General features: G+C 32.0%; 1 protein-coding gene across 1 annotated transcript in view; it reads left to right on the top strand.

Moving 5' to 3' along the window:
- Positions 1-1,808: 1,808 nt before the first annotated feature.
- The window catches only part of LOC123701581 (dopamine D2-like receptor), an 80,394-nt gene continuing 61,059 nt past the window's right edge, over positions 1,809-21,143 (top strand). The window contains exon 1 of the mRNA XM_045649073.1: positions 1,809-1,990. The gene's annotated coding sequence lies outside the window, so the exon portion shown is untranslated. The remainder of the gene's footprint in view (positions 1,991-21,143) is intronic.

Below are 21,143 nucleotides of genomic sequence, written 5' to 3' on the forward strand. Positions count from 1 at the left end.
TGTGAATTGCCACGAAAACTTAGCACTTTCCATCCTAAGTCACTAGCAAATTTTCGAATCATATTATATTTTTGTCCTTTAAATTACAAATATGCTGTAGTCATTTTTATACTATGGTATGTATCACCCGCAAAATGCATTTTTTATAATGGTTACAACCAAGTTACAACACTGCCTCCATAAAATATAAGAAAATACAAAATATTTTCTTGGAAATTCATCATTTATTTTTATTCTTTTAAAATATGTATTCTAATTATTATTAAACTAGCTTCCCCCCGCGACTCCGTCCGCGCGGGAAAATTAATAAAAATTATGATTTATTTTTTTCTAGGTATTTTTCGGGATAAAAAGTATCCTATTTTATGCCCAGGATAAAAAGTTTCCTCGAAATCGAACCGTTAGTTTTTACGTGATGCCTTCACGTACAGACAGACAGACAGACAGACAAAAAGACAGAGAGACAGAAAAAAATTTTTAATCACATATTTGGGTTTGGTATCGATCCAGTAACACCCCCTGCTATTTATTTTTTCAATATTTTCAATGTACAGAATTGACCCTTCTACAGATTTATTATAGGTAATAGATATTATAATATAATATTCTCAGAAAATATCAATTATTTTAATTCTTTTCTCTATTGTATTCTAATTATTATTAAATGCAATAAATCCCAATTGACACAATACAGCATTTAATAAGCTAAGCTTAGGCGACAGTTCGTGGAAAAATCCCTTACCCTCGTCATACGGGAATCCAGAGAGAGTCGCTATCGGATTGGGACTTATATTGTTTATAATGAAAATGTTCTGGTTACATTGCATTGGGAAAATAAAGAATTTATCAGATACAAAAATTTATTATGTAGAGATTGTTTATTTGGGCTTCCTAAATTTTTTTGTAACTAACTACGAAGAATTAATCCGGCAGTAGGTAGGTTCTATATCTTCTTATATATAAAAATGAATCCCAAAATGTGTTGGTAAGCGCATAACTTGAGAACGGCTGAACCGATTTCGATAATTCTTTTTTATTATATTCCTTGAAGTACGAGGATGGTTCTTATGTAGAGAAAACGTAAATATGAACCACGGGCGAAGCCGGGGCGGACCGTTAGTATTATAATATATTTATGTCTACTGCCTATACAATTTCCATGTAATCTAATTTCTAAATCACTCCTGTTTTATAAATTATGTTAAATCTTATAAAGATCGATACTTTATAGTTTATATCATATGAAAATGAAAGGTCCAAATTATTATCTAGCGGCTAGCGCTGTCTTTAAGTCTCAAAATTCCACATAATATAAACTATACGTATAAATAATACATCTCAAGTTATTTCTCAAACTAATTTAATTTCCCATTTTTGTTGCTTTAAAACCTCACAATAAATCCTGCTATATTTCGAATTCTTTACAAAAATATCGAAATAATTTTGTGACAAGTGCTCTTCGCTTATTACGCTACGAGTCCCGATTTTCCATTAACAGCAAGGCAGGCGACAGCGGTGAAATCGTTAATGGGAAAAAATAAAAATAGATATATTACTACTGTCGGTAAAACTTCAATTAATTTTTAAGGGTCGTCTCGAAACTACAGCCCTGAATTTATACTGAGAATGAACATTTATAATCACGCAGAATTGCAATACATTGCGCGTTGAACTTCAACTTTCCTGGTTAATTCTCGTGTAAAAGCAGCAATGGATTCGTGCAGTAGCTTTAAAGTCGCTGCTGAAATTCAACTGATTTCAGTGTGTGAGGCAACAGGTGCGTTTTGAACATCAGTCGGCGGCAACCGCCGTGGATGACGGACGTATGCTCATGCGGTAAAAAGCTCTGAATAATAAAGTTTTATTGGAAATTAAATTCGCGCCGTTATATGAATATGTGTGAGTGGTAAAGACGAAACGTCGCTGTTAAGTTTATTGCAAGAACATAAACTTTGAGTGTGGATGTTGGAACAGATTGGATAGCGCGGAGGTAAATGGTTTTTGATGTCTATTTTAATGTTTTTGTTAATATATCTATGAGTAATGGAATAAGATGTAGAGCTTTAAAATTGCACAAAATTTTCTTGACACATTTTAAATTTTTATATTTAATAATTAATTAACACTTTTGAGGGTTCTGGTATCAGTTTATAAGACTGATAAAATTATTCATATTTTCGTCAAACAATTTTTGACCCTTTCGCCGAAGTCATCATCTTGATAATTTTATTTAAGGTTCAGCCATTAAATAACGATCAAAACAGCTGAATTCTTTTTCCCCAATTTTTATTACAGTACTATATTAAAATTTACATATATATTATATTAAAAATAAATGCATATATTCAAATAAGACTTATATTAACTTCTGTACATTTAATAAAGTCACTTGCGTTGTAACTGCACAGCTTTAGCGCTATAAAACGGTATTATTGTATTGCTTAAGTTAAATAAACCGTGTACATTTAACTTTATTATCTTTTGTCTTAAACAGCGGATAATATTATTTCTATACGGATAGGATTATGTCTTAATTCCTAGTTTAATCTATATAAAATTAATAAATAGTTAGAAATAACATATGTTTTTTTACGATTACACAATATAGGATTTTTTTACTATTACTAAGTGAAGTAAAATACGGACTAAAGCTAGTTATTATTTAATAAGATTTTTAATAACAGATTTCAGATCAACCTAAATTCATTTAAGATCAGTTTCAACATTAGTTGAGTTGAGATGATCAGAATATTTCTATGAATAATAGAACAGAATGAACTAATATTATTAAATAATAGTAAGTAGATTGCGATTCCAATTTGCTACGAAATTAGGGTAATGCACGTAATCAAGGGAGAGTAGAGACGTGATAGAAATTGTTATTTAGAAAGAAAAAAAGCATTATTTATCAATTAATATGGCTTGTGGTAGATGGAAAATATTTGCACTCTATCAATTTCAGCAAATTATTTAAATACATATATTTTTCATATCAAATTTAACACCATTTTCGACGAGGAATTTTAAAGAAATTTGATCACGGGGTGGGATTCGAACCCACTTCTCTTTGTCAATAAATATTCTTTAAATATTTCTCGTTTACAAAACATTTTAATACAATATAATTAAATATTAAAATCATATTCAACCACTTAATTATCAGCAAGGATCGAAATCCTGAACTCCTGTAAAACCGATGTAAAAAGCCCACTTAATTCCGAAAAGTAGTTATGATTGACGTTAATCCCATATTCCATACAGACCTAGATCGCCGGCAGTTTTATATTGATTGACATGTTCGTCTATCCATTCAATGATACCATCGGAACCATTACTGAAATATGTTGAAACTATACTTTATAATACATACGGAAAACATTGTTTCACAGAATTATATAATAAAAGCTTATTTAACTATATGATGTTACAATATAGGACTTTTTAGTTTTGTGGCTTTAAATTTAATTCAATGAATTTACATTTACTTAACTTGTATAATATACTAACTAGTCGATCAGCCAATACCTAATCACAAAAAACTAGTTGATCAGCCCGGCTCCACTCAAGAATATTCTTTAATTTTTCTAGTATTCTTGCTTTCTTTTAACTTTTATGTAAGAAAGTTAAGTAGTTTTTCGAAACATGATAGTTTACAAATTACGCATAAATTTAAACCTTACACACATTTATTATAAATGCATGTTTCTTACATCCAGTTAAAGTGTAATCCTTACTTTAAAAAATTCTCGCCTTGATATATTACATCACTAGCTTTTACCTCCATCCTTGTAAGTAATGGTTTCTGCATCATACACGACATGTAAATTACCTCCTATTGCTACATATTTTAATAGAAATGCATTTTTTAAAGTTCAAAATCAATTATAGATATCTAATAAATATTCCAAATTATTATTTTGACTTCCAGGCAAACTATCATTTTAGTTGTTACTATAATTAATTAATATCTCTCTACTGATAGTTCAAAGAATTGATATTCATAGAAAAATTAATAGATAAGATCCATTTTCTTTCATTTATGTTTAATTGTATAAGTGTTATTAATGCGAATGTTGTGTACACCTATAATTGATAAATACATCAGATACAATTAATTAGATAATGTCTTCTTATATATAATGTAATGTGTATTTATTGTTGTGTGTTCCATAAATTAAATAAATAAATAAATAAATAAATGATTATTATCTGATTTTGGAAAATAAATAAAACGAAAAATTATGTACACGTTTAATATAACACCAATATATCCAAGAGCCATCGCATCTTCTTATTACTAAATATTGAAATTCAACGAAAACTCTCCTAAATGTAGTGCTTAATCTATAATAATATTAATAAAGCTGAAGAGTTTGTTTGTTTGAACGCGCTAATCTCAGGAACTACTGGTTCGATTTGAAAAAATCTTTCGGTGTTAGAGAGCCCATTATTCGAGGAAGGCTATAATAGGCTATATATCATCACGCTAAGACCAACAGGAGCGGAGCTACCTAGTTAAACAATAAAAATAAAATCTACACGTGCACATAAGAAAATACAGAAACAATATACAAGCAATAACAATTCCAGTTAAAGCTTTATCCTAGACTAGCTTCCGCCCACGACTTTGTACGTGCGTCCCCGTTTTTCCCCGTTCCCGCAAGAATTTCGGGAAATCCTTTCTTAGGGGACGCCTACGTTATGACATCTACCTGCATGCCAAATTTCAGCCCGATACGTCCAGTGGTTTAGGCTGTGCGTTGATAGATCACTATATCAGTCACCTTTGAGTTTTATATGTATAGATTGAGACTTATAATACCTATAATGTTTACATGTTTCTATTCGATTCGTTAAGTGATATAGCCTGACCGTTCGTTATCTAAGTGCTTTTGTAATGAAAACAGCAATAATCACTACATAGTATGTAAAAGTCGTTTTCCCTATCCCTATATCCCTTAATAATAATAAGTATATATTATGTGCTTAAATCTTTATAACTACGCAACAAATTTAGATGCGGTTTTTTAAGTGAAACTTCTTTAGGCGCGTAGAGTGAAATTTAAAGGTCGCGTCATGGCAATACCGTATCATCATGGAGTAAGGCGACGATTTTGGTATCTTTAAACTTGCTAAAGAAGTTTTATTTCTGACAAGTGTGCTCGGCACACATGATTTTTTTTAGATAGAGTGATTCAGGAAGATTTTTGTATATAATTTATTAGGATTTAGACGAAGCAGGTGAAGCCGCAGAAAGCATATTGTATAAAATATACTCCTTGTTTTTCAGAAGTTATTTTTAGCACCATATTATACGGCTTAGATATTTTACTGGCTTCGCTTGTGTGAATTTCTTCTTATCGAAAAGGGAAAGACGCTTCGTATAAAATTTCCTTATAAGGGGTTGTTCTTGAAAATAAGGGCTGGTTGGTCTTTAATTATTTCTGTTCGAAGAATGAATTTGTAATTTTATTTTCGGTAAAACTATAAATAGAACGTTTCATTTTATAGATTTATTTTTAATTGAATATCGTGTAGACCAATTATTTGTATATTAATTATGATTGGATAATTGTCGTAGATATAATAACGACCGTGACCTATAGAATAGGATATCAAAGAATATATTGTAATTATTGAAACAATCGATAATAATTGGCTTATTACTTTTCTATTGTAAAAAATAACTTATTTAAGCTTTTGCATAGCTTCTATCGCGGGACTTGAGCGCGGGCACCGAATCGAGAAATTCCGGAACGAAAAAACCTCACGCTCCCTACTCTGACGGGCTCGGAGGTGTGGCTTGAAGGCATGCTATGCAATAGCTTTACCGCGGCAGTCCCCGAGTGCCACACGTCTTTTTTTTATAAACTTTTAAAATGTGAGATATGGACAGGGCTAATACTTTAGTATTTATACACTTACACAACCAAAAACATATAAATTAATAAAGAACAGAAAAAATTCGATCACGAAGCGGGACTCGAACCCGCATCCTTCGCGCCATTCCGGGGCGGATGCCTCACCAACTCAGCCACTCGTGACCCGCCCGAGCGATCGAATTTATTCTATTCTTTCAGTTTTATGTGCTGAAGGGACACACCGCGCGCCATCTATTGAGATGATTAACAACCATTTCAACCAATATGAAGCACTTTTCAGTGAATACAATATTGTAACGATGGAACACGACCTTTTGTTAAATTTATATTTATAAAACATTTGAATGCCATAAAACCAAATATATAAATTCAACCAAAAACATAATAATAAATAATAAATGGATGATTTTCTGAAAGTAAAGATATCAATCAGGATTACAAATTTTATAAAATTTGAAATATGTAATCCTTCGAAAAACTATATTTATAATACATCGTTGTTTTTCCAGATTCTCTCTTCCGAACTGGTGGTAAATAATTCGGATTCCCTTCTATATTTTGATGATTCAAATGTGCTTCCAGATGAAAATTTAGCTCAAAAAACCCATATAGCTAATTCGATGTATTAGCTTGATCTGACCCCAATATTAGGTCCAAATGTTTTACTTGTATCATCGTTAAACACGTAACGGAGTATTAACTAAATAACTAGTATAGTGTTATATTATCTTTGGCATTAATTACATATTCAACTTATTCAAACTCACCATTCGGCGAGTCCAAAGTTTAAATAATGTATCAAATACATTACTGCCGTTCAATCTATTCCCGCCAAAGCGGCCATTGTTATCCAGAACCGAAGTGCACTGGAATAGCGAGTAATCAAGTTTGCATTAAACTAAATTAATTTAGAAAACCTAGCTCTGCCGTGCGGTTTCATTTGCAAACGGCGGACAAAATCAAGTATTCTTCTATCACTTCTTCTGTGAACTTGACGTAGAACAAGGCTCTAATGGACATTTATTCGGGTCATATAAAATTTATATTATTTGTCCTTTAGTGTAACTTGGCATAATTATTAGATGAATAACAATATATATTTTTGATAGAGGTCACTCCGACTAAGTGGCTGCCACAGGCTAGCAACATCCACCTGTGATTATTGAAAAGACCTATAACATAAATTATTAAGTTTCATATCAAAATCCAAATCCGTGTGTGTTATTTCATAAAGAACAACTATTAGACTAGTTGTTCTTTATGAAATAACACACACTATCTATCCTCACAAACTTTCGCATTTATAATATCAATAGGATAGGATGATACCCCAATTCCTTTATTGTATGCTGAACATTAAAGGCGTTAAATGTTGGACTAAATGGGGCGCACTATTGTGTTGCAGAAAATAAAAATAATGTTCCATTGAGAAACTGTGGGTGTTTCATAAAAGAATTTGACTAACAAATATTAGGGGCTATCTTTGTGAAATTTACCTATTTTACGCTTAGTACCTAGTGAAGTTCATACTTTTATTTTGATGTCATCTAATATTATAAAGTTGAAGAGTTTGTTTGTTTGTTTGAACGCGCTAATCTCGGGAACTACTGGTCCAATTAGAAAAATTATTTCGGTGTTAGATAGCCCCTTTATCGAGGAAGGCTATATTTCATTACGCTAAGACCAACAGGAGCGGAGCACTGCGGGTAAAACCGCGGGCATAGTAGGTACTTAATACTTTCTCCTGTTCAATAAAATAAATACCTATGTTGGCTTATTGAAGAAACGTGGGTGCCGCTTCCCTGATAAAGAATTTGACTAACAAATATAAGAGGCTCCGTTATTTTCGTGAAATTTACATATTTTACATGAAGAGAAATATTCATATTCATATTTCTTGTAATATTGGTGTCATATATTTTAATACTTTCTCCGTTCAATATTCTTCGTACTTTGTTGTATACCAAGATTTATATAATGCTTCTAGTGAGATTTACTTTAGGATACCGTAACACTCACATTTCAAGATATATACTAATGGATATTTCTTGAAATATGAGTGAATGTGTACCTAACCAGATTGGCGTGTTGGATGCTGTGTGCTTTACAAGAGATTCGATTTCTTATAGATGTAAATCGATTTTTTACTACATTCTATTCAAACAAATTAAACGAAGACGAGGAACTTGTAAAGCAAGCTTTCACACTAAACCTATAAGAAGGATATAACGTTCGTAAAGCACCTATATTTTTATACTAGCTGTTCCCCGCGGTTTCACTCGCATTGCTCCGCTGCTGTTAGTCTTAGCGTGATGATATATAGCCTTCCTCGATAAATGGGTTATCTAACACCGAAATAAATCAGACCAGTAGTTCCTGAGATTGACGCGTTCAAACAAACAAACAGACAAACAAACTCTTCAGCTTTATAATATTTATTTTCATATAAAATGAATATGTTTTCTAATTACAACAATATTACATTTCCCAGACAAATACATTTTCAAAGGCGGAAATTAAAAAGTCTCCGATCAAATTCAAATAAACATGACATGTACGAAATTTCAAACCAACCGTATCTTATTTCACATTTAACGAACTCCAAATAATTCCAAACTTTTGCTAAAACATTCCGATGTTCCCGGGATATCTTTGTCTCCAAATAACAAACGGTACATTCGATTCGAATGAATTAAGAGGAGAGATTATTCAATGCATTTCAATAAGATTAGGACGACATTCCGAATTTTTCGTGGGAAAATCCATCTGCGCCAAACGTTGGTAATTAGATTACAAAGAAAAAGAACTCTAATAAGGCTTTATTTGAACTCGATTTAAGGTAAAATGATTTCTTGTCTGGACAAAAATGTGCGATCGTGTTGTGTTATCCTTATGTAATATTATAAAGCTGAAGAGTTTGTTTGTTTGAACGCGCTAATCTCAGGAACTACTGGTCTGATTTGAAACATTCTTTCGGTGTTAGATAGCCAATTTATCAAGGAAGGCTTATAGGCTATATTATATCATCACGCTAAGACCATCAGTAGCGGAAATTTTTGATATCACTGCTATTAATATGTTTTTTTTATCTAATATGTCCTTAGTTGTGAAGCTTGCTTGAGTGTTACCTGTGTCTATGGATAAGAACAGTACATACATTCAGGATACATCGCCCATTTTTGCAAGTGACTACTATCAAGCTAATTTTCCGTTTGTAGCTTTATTTTGATGAGACGCCCAATAATTTCGTGTACGAAAGTCTCGATTGTGGTAGCTAACAGAGATAACAAGAATAATTTTTTTTGATTTGATGGTTCTCAAATATTTATTACTAACTGAATGAATTTTTTTTTTGTTCAATCTCAAGATAATTACCTAAATTATTCGAAAAAATATTTGTCCTACAAAATCTATGGGTGGTTCAAAGAGTCCCCCTTTCCAAAGTGTATCGATAACGAGGTCATCATAAATGATTACTAACAAGCTGATTTTTTTGTTTTCACTTAGTTAATGTTTATTTAATTCAACAGACATATTGTCCTACAAATTGCGTATTAAATATTTGAGAACCATCAAATCAAAAAATGTTATCCTTGATAACTCTGTTAGCTACCACAAACGAGAGTTTCGTACACGAAATTATTCGGTGTCTCATCAAAATAAAGCTACAAACGGAAAATCAGCTTGATAGTAGTCACTTGCAAAAATGGGCGATGTATCCTGAACTATACTGAATTATATTTGATTTATATCTTCCTCCCATTTATCAAAGTTATATACGGTTCTCTTGACCGATATATTTTGATATTCAACGTAGGTTTTAGATTACACCACCTATATACCGTCTTGATTTTCTATATAAATATTTGTTACTAGCGGTCCGCCCCGGCTTCGCCCGTGGTACATATTTCGCAATAAAAGGTAGCCTATGTTCTTTCTCAGGGTCTGTGCCAAATTTCATGAAAATCGGTTGAGAGGTTTATGCGTGAAAACCATACATACATACATAATTACAAAGTTTTCCTCTTTATAATAGATATTAGTATAGATTATAATATATTGTTTGCAAGTCTAGTTATATAACTCTTAGGTAAAAAATATACAATAACATTAAAGAAACTGAATAAATTTAAGCGGAAAGGAAGTAAAATATTCAAAGATAGTAGAAAAACTGTCAGAAGAAGTAACAGAATAATTTGTTACGAAGATATCGTTCCTGTGACGGAGTATTCTAAATGAAAGGTCATTCCTTTTGACATTTGTAATCGCAAACTTACAAAGAATGAGAATTGCTTTAAAGTTTTCGTTTAAAACGTTTAAAGGATATTGAAAAAAAAAAACAGACATACCTAAGTATTAGAAAAAGAATTAGAACTAAATTAAACTTTGTATAGTACAAGTACCTACTATTTGCATATTTATCAGGTCTATATGAAATTGGACAGAAATAGATTATGTTTAAGCACATAGGTAGGTTACGCAGCTACCTACGACCCGCGCCTGTGACCCGCGCATAGTCTGAAGGTAGTCAATTTATGTGTAGATATTTATGTAATTAAAGTATATTATATTGTACATGACTTATTAATAATTTTATATTTTATTAAATTTCTCGACTCAAAATATATTTCAAGCTATATTCCAAATATTCCATGTACAGATTTCTATCTACAAGAATTGGAATGTCATTTTGTTCATATTTATTTGAATTGAAAAATAATTACGTATTGATGTCTTTTATTACAGATAATAATCATATTTTTGATAGTCAATATTTTCCTTTGTCACAAAATATAATTATGGGTTATTGTTAATATGTTTTCTGGCTCATTATTGACACAAAAACATGGCTTCAAATTCCACTTTATAATATTATTTATAACAACAAGATTGTTGAACGTTGTTGTTATTAATAAAAACTCAATTTGGTACTGATAATATTATGTAGAGTATATCTACAAAATCAAAGCTTTATTTAGTTACAGTTTTGTCGGTTTCGGAACATCGTCTTTAGGAAAACCTTAGTTTTTGTAATGAAATTAAAAATTAAAGAGTAAATAAAAGTGGTAAGCTATAGAATACAATTACTTTTTATCTAAAATCCCAAATGCAGTTTCATCAAGAAACAATAATACCAAGTATAGCTTCATTGATTTTTAAACCAATTGCAATTATCTTTGTTCCCGGTTAATAAGACATTATACATTACTTACCATTTTTGTTCCTGTTAATTTGTCAATATATATTTATAACTTCTTCCCGTAACTCATTAAGCATTTAATTTTCAGCTTTTCGGCTACTTTAATCATTGACAGCATTAATTTACCGTTCATCCATAATGTGATTATTTCTGGAACGCTTGTTTTGTACCGAATAAAACATGTTCCTGTTCATTAATGTACTTATCATAATATTCATCGTTATTATTTTAATGTGAAGTGTCACTCGAATTTGTACGATAATGAACCTTCTGTGTTTTGTATGAAAATAAAGTCAAGTTTCGAAACGGTCGCAGTATCGTGAAATTTGTAGTATTCGTATAATTAAATAATGAGGAATGTAGGAATTTGTTTTTTGTTAGTTTTATGTCGTAGTTTCTTTTATTATAGTATTTATTCAATATTTTCATCTACTGACATATAAACACAACTTCAAGACTTCTGCTAGTTTTTAAATTTTTCATTCTATTTACTTTTTTATATTAAAAGTGAAGTCCCGTGTCTTCGTCTCTACCGGGACCCCAGGTCCCCTCGGTGCTACGCTCTTGCTTCAACCACTGTACCAAAAAGGCAGTTTGTACTATACTTTTAAGGCTTAAATATAAGAATTTAAGGCAAAATACTCTCAAATTGAACGGTAATATGAGGTAAAACTCACAAGACTTAAGACTTGGGCGTATTTTACATGTCTATTATACGAAACCCATTAGGAATACGTTCAATCTATCCATATTATTCAAAACGTATTGAATAGTAAATTAAATTAGGAATAAATAACGCTCAAGAAATCTGGAATAATTTTCTTAATTCACTTTATCAGATATTTATTAAATTTATAAGCGAATTTGTCAGTCGTCTAAAAAGTCGTTGGCCTAACTAATAATCTGTAGAAGCTTCTTGAAATGTCCTTACAAATATATTGTAAAGTAATCAAATCTTTGCTCATAATAGTATTTGTGAAAACGAATTAATTTGGCACTAATTAACATTGTTGCCTTCAAATAAATTCCTCGTACATGTTTAAATACTAGCCGCTCGTCCCGGCTCATCCTAGATGAACAAAATAAAAACGAAATAGAATAATCTGTAAGATGTATCTCAGAAAAAAAGGAAGTTTTAGCTGGTGAAAGAATTTTCTAAATCGTTCCAGTACTTTTCATGTGATAACATTACAAATATACATTCAAAATACATAAGTTTCCTAATATTAGTTAAAATTGCCGTTTTCTGAGGTTGCTTTCCCACCAGAGATGTGCGAGGATGCGTAACGATCTATTTGTAAAGAACCAATAGTATCGCTTCAAACGCCAAATGAAGCGATATGATTGGTTCTTTACAAACACATGCCTCGCTACGCATCCTCGCCTATCTCTGGTGGATAATCACCCTTATATTGTTAGCACGAGCATATTCTACAAGCGCGGGAAAAGTGACAGGCAATCGAGTGCTCCTCAGAGGTAAACTGTAAAAACACACAAGCATTCCGCGCAATTCCAGGCAAAGTTTATTAATAGCCGTCTACAGTCCACAATTCCCGCTGGAGCCGTGTAATGAATTCCAGCACAATTCATTCTTTACTGTCAGCAAATGCTATTTATTCGGGCATTCTAAACTTCACGCTCAATTTATTTGGATGAACCGCAAAATGCTGCCGGTTCAAAGCTTTTTTTAATACCTTTGTCTGTCGTAAAATAAACGTTTTAACGTGATCCATGAATATTTAGTGAATGCGTGTAGCATAGATATTTTTATTTATGTTTCGTTTATTTGATTAAAGAACGTTGAACGACTTCCATAAAGCAAAAAACGACGAATAATAATTGTTGGATTACATTTCGTAACGAGAATTATTCCAACCAGTATTATATAAAACCTTTTTGATCGTGAAAAATTTGAAATGATCGAACAATGACTGCCTTTAACAATCCATCTCAATAGTTTCTTTTGTTTTATGATCACAATCTTTTTGACGTTTAAAATTTCTAAAGGTCTGCTTTGTTCATTCAAAGTTCTTGAAAGAATGCTCTTATCATACTTAAAATAATGTCCCTCGTTTTATTTGATAAATGTTACGTAAATAAAAGAAAAGGAATAACAATTTTATGGTAGAATAATTATAATAAAATATTTATTTTAGGTTTCTAGATAAAACTAAAATCTTTTCGATGATTATGGACTATTATAATTTATTTTATTCAAATCCTATCAAAGCAAGTCTTCTTTATCATTATTAATGACATAAATATAACTATATATTATTCAGGCAGGCTATATTCCTCACAGTTTTATCTTAGATTACCATTTAGAATCTAAAAGATATTGTCTGTACCTGCTTACAACACATTACATAATCACGAATATTTTAGGAATGTTTTACATGAGAAATACATTTGTACTCAATTTAATATTAATTTGCAGATCTTATAAACTTAATAACAAGAAGATTATCGATCATGATGATTGTGTTTAAACTATCCTTACGAAATTATTTCTTGCACGAACCTCCTCACCGAAGTTTATAGGAGTTACAATTTAAATAATTTAGTAATAATATCTATTGAAAAAAAAAACAATAAATACGATATGATATACGACTGAGCAGATGGTTTTAGATTTATTCAATAAACAAACATTTCGTTGGCATTCTATTGCTAAAATTTTGTTCAATTATAATTTCTTTGTGTTGCACACCTAAAAATATATAAATAAATAGCTCCACTTTTATTATATTATACTAAATTTATTACAATTGGTTTTAGAGCACCATCATAAGGTATAGTAAAATTAAGATAACCTCTAAACGCAGTTCCATCAAGAGCCAAAGATACAAAGTTAACTGAACAAACATACAATAACATTCACTAACATTTAACTTTGCAGGAATATCAAACGCTTTGCAGCGTGTGTGCTTTAATAATAATAACATATTAAAACCCGCAAGGTCTTTGTAAGCCCGAGGTAATGAATTTAATACTGCTATCTTGGCTCTGTTTATGCAGCCTGCAATCTGCATGGTAATGGGAATATCATCTACACTGCTATATTGTTTTACTTGGTAATTTAATCATTTATCCATGTAATTGCTTTATGAGATTTCTTATAGGTTGTTTCGAATGACTATACTAATTCAAGGTATGTGTTGTATCATTATAAAACTAAAAAAATGTTTAAAGTATGCCATCAAAATATGAATTTTGTTTTGTCATTTAAGAACCACTAATTCACCAAACACACTATAGCTCTACTTTTAGAGTATCTTTGCTATTTAAAGGTTTTTACGAAATTGAGAAACGGCCCTGGTGAGTACAGACGGTTCTCTTGTTCTACAAAAAATACTTCATAAAGAGCACTTGTCCACTCTAATAAGGGACACATTATGTGTCCTGTTTCCCATACAATCTTTCAATTTACAAAGAATCCTCATATATTATTTACATTTCCTAGTTACAACAATAAGTTCTTTCACTAGCTTTGGAAACAAACGTCCAATATTAAAAGGTAAAAAATCAATACGTCTTCATGCAGTGCATTCTCATTGCCAATGTTTGCGTCAATGTACTAAGTTTCGTTAAAAATTCAAGACGGGAATTAATTCTGTGTGTGTTTTAGAATTCCTTTGTTATTCTATTTGCATTATGCTGTCTTCATTTACTTAATACATTCTTTTGTTTAGCATGTATTGTTTATTTGACTAAATTATTTAAAAGAACAACAACTAATATGTAGGAGGACATTTTGATCAAAATTTCAATAAGTTTTACATAAATTTTTGCTTCCTTCGTACCTCGTAAACATTTGTATTTCGTATCAGGATTCAATCTTATTTTATGTGCATTTCAAATCATGGTTTTCCATCTTCGCCGTCAATACAAATTCCCTATTTCCTTATAGCCTTTACAGCTGTTATTTTTCGAAGGCAAGATATTTTTGGTTTTATATAAATACTATTTTTCCGCCCGCGGCTTCGCCCGCGTTTTCAAAGAAAAACCCGCATAGTTCCCGTTTCCGAGGGATTTCCGGGATAAAACCTATCCTATCTCTCAAGTTGGATCGAACTGCACATGGTGTGCGAATTTTATTATAATCGGTTAAGTGGTTTAGGAGTCCATTGAGGACAAACATTGTGACACGAGATTTATATATATTAAAAAGATACGTGATTATCAATAAACTTTTAGTTTTCGTTCTCATGGGATTTCCAGGTTAAAGTCTATTCTATGTATTAATCCAAGTAACCCTCATGAGTGCTAAATTTCATTGTAATCGGTTCAGCAGTATTTGCGTGAAAGAGTACGTACATACAAACATACATACATTCATCCTCATAAACTTACGCATTTATAATATTATAAGTAGGATAGGATATTAATTTTTAGCAATAACTATATTTTTGACAATTATCTTATTTCTAAAAAAGCTGAATGAAAAAGTAAATAATGATTGACCGTATTTCCATAATATAAACCTTCTATATCATTTTCTGTATGTATTACAATATCGACAATCATACATGCTCGAGTCACGTACAGAATTTCCAATTTTAGTCATTTTCTATACATATATAGTTCCAATATCATACAATACGACCCCTTTACCCCGTATTATTCATCTCAACTAATAATAAGTCCAATATTAGTTTCAACACAACTTTCAATAAATAAACAGACAAACATTAGCTCGGTTGCTCGATTGCGGCCGATAGCAACCCTGAAAGCCTTTAAAACTATTTAATTATAGATCAGTAATCAAAAAGACAAATACCCGCAATCCGTATCAACTCTCAACTTCAAACGATTTCAAATTCGCGTAAATGTTGCTAAAACTCAAACAAACTTCAGTTTTGTTTGAATTATTAATGATAAAGGTCTAATTTTGACGGTGCCACCCCTATCTATACTAATTTTATAAAGCTGAAGAGTTTGTTTGTTTGAACGCGCTAATCTCAGAAACTGCTGGTCTGATTTGAAAAATTATTTCGTTGTTAGAAAGCCCATTTATTGAGGAAGGCTATACCAACAGGAGCGGAGTACTAAGGGTAAAACCGCGGGGATCAACAAGTTTCTTTATAAATAAAATGATTAATGTAATAATACTGTAAGTAAAACTCGAAAACGTTTTAGACGCTCTATATTTATTTATATAAGAATAGTTTAAAGCTATGTTTGTCTGACCGGCTTGTTTTTAATTGATGTTAATTATAGTATTCGTATTGAAGTTTAACTATTATTGACTCTGAATTAATACAATACAATATAATAGTTTAACCACTTTACATGATAAATATTTGCACGGACGAAAAAAAAAAGAAGTTAAAAGACTTTATCCCAACCATGGACAGTGTATCAGTTGTTTTAAATTCATAATATTATTATTTCCAAACATATTTATATCATTTATAACAAAAAAGTAAAGCAAATAGAATAAAATAGTCTAGAAATATTTCAACCCGAAGTAATCAAACAATTTATCTCTCTCAATGTATTTTCTTGTCGGTTAACAAACTTGTATCATCATCATCAGCCCATATACGTTCCCACTGCTGGGACACGGGCCTCCTATGAGGGTACAGGCCATAATCCACCGCGCTGGCCAAGTGCGTGTTGGCGGATGACACATGTCGTCGAACTTTTTTTTTTTTTTTTTTTAATTCTTCGACATGTCGGTTTCCTCACGATGTTTTCCTTCACCGTTCGAGCAGTGGTGATGTTACAACATGCGCAGATAAATTGAAAAATCAATTTATTTCCTGCGCGCTCGCCTGGTCTCGAACCACGGACTTATCGATTCGAAGTCCGAGGTCTCACCACTGAGCCACCACTGCTTTTCAACAACAACAACAAACTTGTATAGAACCTCGTTAAAAACATAACCATTCTGCTTCTTCACCACAGGTATTTAATCTAAACTCGATATTGAAACACGCATAAGTATAAAATCCAATATACCAGGCGGATACAGTGCAATTAGTGTCGGCGGATGTGAAAGGCCCGGCTAAGTTGTATGTATAACCTCCTTATAACGAGTAAAGACGACTTTACATTCGGTACACGAGCGATAACTTTTATACTGTATGAAACTCGTAGTTGAGAAGGACAGTGTAGGATAGTTTGGTCAGTTTTCGGGACAAAATATATATTCAACTTACCGCTCGCGACTTTGCTAGCTTTCTAGAAAACTCGCCAAATTATACATCTTGACACACTCTATCTATTAAAATTGCATCAAAATCCGTTGTGTAGTTTTAAAGATTTAAGTATACATACATATACAATGCAGTTATAAAACTCGTAGTTGAGAAGGAGAGTTTTTATAACTTCCTTAATGTTTAGTCGGACGTAGTCATGGTACGTGCAGTCAGATTTTGATAAATTAGATCCAATGATGATGGTGATATTGTTTGTGTGTTCATTTCTTTTGATTACTATAAGATATTCGTTTTATTTTAAATGCATAGATAGGCCATTCCTTGTTCAATCAGTAAACATGTATAATGTAGATAAATAGATAGATCATTAAGAACATTTTTTTATCAGCTAATTAAAAAAAATTGTGAAATAATCACACTTATAAAACTGCATGTAACAGCAGCTTAAGGTAGACCAAGCTTATCTTATATTAACCGTAGAGTACCTTGTTAGACGCGTGTTAGGGAACAAATGAATTTGAAGCCAATGTACGCTGAAAGTATAAGATTACGTGTTTTGACGAGTTATTATCAGATAATAACTGTGAAATAAGGAGATATGTAGGTTTTTTGTTAACTAAATTATTCTGTTATTTTATTTCCTTCATCTAACTTGGATTTGGTCATGTCGGTGACTTAACTGTCAAAACGTACATCAACAAGCTCCGTGAAAACAAATCAAAAATTGTGTCCAAACTGTTCTATTCTTGTGCCGTGTAGTGCAATTCTATGGAAATATATGTCTACAATACTCTTAAGAAGGATCACATTGCAAGTAATTAAACTACAATAATAAAACTAAAATCTTCTCTTTAACCTCAAAATAAATAACGGACTAAAAGTGACAGCTGTCGCTTGTCAACCTAAAGTCATCATTCCATCACTGCCAAGTGTCAACAACAGCGTCAGTGTTACCATACAGAAAATTACTACAGGGATACCGCACCAAACTTCAAATTTCCCCATATAATGGAACAAAAATTAGAATTATTTTTACTTAAAATAGACGAGAAGCTGGAAAAACAAGCGGAACTTATAACGCTCTCGGTAACTAAGAACGTTATGGACATGATAGACCAAAAAATGAAAACTATTATCGAGGAAAACAATAATCTCAAAACTAAGATATCAGAACTTGAACAGAAGCTTAAACTTGCAGAAAAAGATAAAAGGAAGAACAACTTAGTCTTTTTTGGTATTGAGGAAAAGGGCAAATCTGAAACGGAATTAGTAGAGGAAATTGGGAAAATCATAGAAGATATGGGAGTACAAATCTGCATTTCAGAAATATGTAACGTGTACAGAATCGGACATCAAATTAAAAACAAAAACCGACCAGTTGTTGTTACCATCGCAAGCTTATGGAAAAAACATCTGATACTCATAAACAAACCAAAACTTCCCCCAAGCATCAACATCAAAGAAGATTTCCCCAAAGAAATCCTAGAGAAGCGTAAACAGCTACAACCCCTGGTCGAAGAAGAAAAAAAGAAAGGTAACATTGCTTATATAAAATACGACAAACTTATAGTGAAAAAGTCGAAAGAAAACAGGGAGAAAAGAAAAAGGGAATCCTCGGATTCACCAAAAACACAGAAGAAAAGTTATACAAAGGAATCGTTCAAGAATCGAACACCAACACAGCTACTTCCTAAAACCCAACCAAGAGACATTGTTAGACCGAATATACTAAACTATGTTGAAAGAGCGAGATCGGACCCTCAGCTAAATACTTCAAAAAACTAACTACTGACAGAAAGCACCGAAAACTGACGAAAACTACATCAACAAGTATTCAAACTCAACAAACAAAATGCCTCCCACCACGGCTGGTCCCCGCGGGAGACGTAGACCACCACCCTCCAACAAAAAGAACCCAAACCCTTAAAATTGCTACTTTAAACACTAGAACCCTTAGAACTGAAGAAAGTCTCCAAGAGCTTGAAAAAGCCCTTGAAAGCATAAACTGGGACATCCTAGGTATAAGTGAGATGCGACGACTAGAAGAAAAAATAGAAGAACGTAAAGACTACATCTTATTCCACAAAGGTGAAATAGCCGGTCACAGGGGCGTTGGTTTCCTAATTAAGAAGTCATTGAAACAACATATCCATGAACTTATTGGAATTTCCGACAGAATTGCCATCCTCAATATCAACATACCGGGATACCGTAAATTATGGTCAGTAATTCAAATATATGCTCCTACTGAGCAAGCATCAAGAAGAGATACCATCCATTTCTACGAAGAGCTAGCAAAAACACTAAGAAATTATTCTTCTAACAACATACTACTAATGGGTGACTTCAATGCTCAAGTAGGTGAAAAACAATGTCTGGAAGAACACGTCTTAGGTAACTTTGGCCACGGTAAAAGAAGTCCAAACGGTGAACTTTTAATTGAACTGCTATTGGAGCACAACCTTACGCTTTTAAACAGTTTTTACAAGAAAAATACGAAAAATAAATGGACCTGGATCTCCCCCGATGGCAAATATAAAAATGAGATCGATTACATGGCAACAAATTGCAAAAATGCCTTCTCCAATATTTCAGTTTTGTCAAGATTTAACTTTAATACAAATCATCGTATGTTAAGAAGCATTATGAAACTAAATGTAACAAAACCACCTAGAAAATTTATTAAACCACAAAAATCAGAGCAATTTAACGAAGAAACTCTTAAAAATATTAGCGAACATATTAAAAAGGCAACTAAAGACTTGACAATTGAAGACCAAAATATAGATGTCCTGACAAAATATGGAATATTGGAAAAACAACTAAATTTAGCAAAACCCAAGAATATTAAAAACAATAAATACAACCTAACGAATCAAACATTACAACTAATAGAAGAAAGGAAAAAACTACTTTCTAACAAACCAAGAAAAGAAAATTTACATTTAATAACTAAAATTAGCAAGGAAATTAGAGAAAACATAAGAAAAGATAGAAAGGCGATACGACAACAAGCTTTGGAAAACCACATAAAGAGAACAGGAGGTGTAAAGAAAGCATTCAACGAATTAAAAGAAATAAATAAGGAATGGATACCTAAACTTAATGACGATTCTAGAACTGGAAATAAACGTCCTTCAACTCAACGAAAACATATTTCCGAAATAGCCACAAAATTCTACGAAAACCTATATGCAAATAGAGACAAAATTCAAAACAGTGGAAACTTACATAGAAATGACATTAAGCAAATAATCGAACCAGAACCTGATATAATTCCCAGTGAAATAGAAAAAGCTATTTACAGCCAGAAAACAGAAAAAGCATCGGGGCCAGATAAAATTTCTAACGAGCTTCTGAAAGGCACTATTAACGAATTATTACCAATACTGACTTCAATATTTAACGAAATAATTAAAACGGGTGTAATTCCAACACAATGGAAGCAGTCATACATCATTCTTATATTCAAGAAGGGTCACAAAGAAGACATAGGCAACTACAGACCCATAAGTCTGATGTCAAACATATACAAAGTTTTCTCTAAAATTTTACTGGGTAGGATAAGCAAAAAGCTTGATGAAAACCAACCACGTGAGCAAGCGGGATTTAGACAAAAATACTCTACTTTAGACCACATACATACAGTGAAGCAAATTATGGAAAAATATAAAGAATATAATAAACCATTGTATATGGCATTCGTTGACTATTCTAAAGCTTTTGATAGCATAAGTCACAGTGCAATATGGCAGAGTCTGGAACAACAGGGCGTACCTACTAAATATATTGACATCATTAAGAGCATTTATTCGCATAGTAAAGCAAGGATACAGCTCGAATTCCTTGGGAAGAGTTTCGGGATAGAGAGGGGAGTAAGACAAGGAGACCCTCTAT

Source organism: Colias croceus, chromosome 2, assembly GCF_905220415.1.
Source record: "Colias croceus chromosome 2, ilColCroc2.1".
Taxonomy (NCBI): domain Eukaryota; kingdom Metazoa; phylum Arthropoda; class Insecta; order Lepidoptera; family Pieridae; genus Colias; species Colias croceus.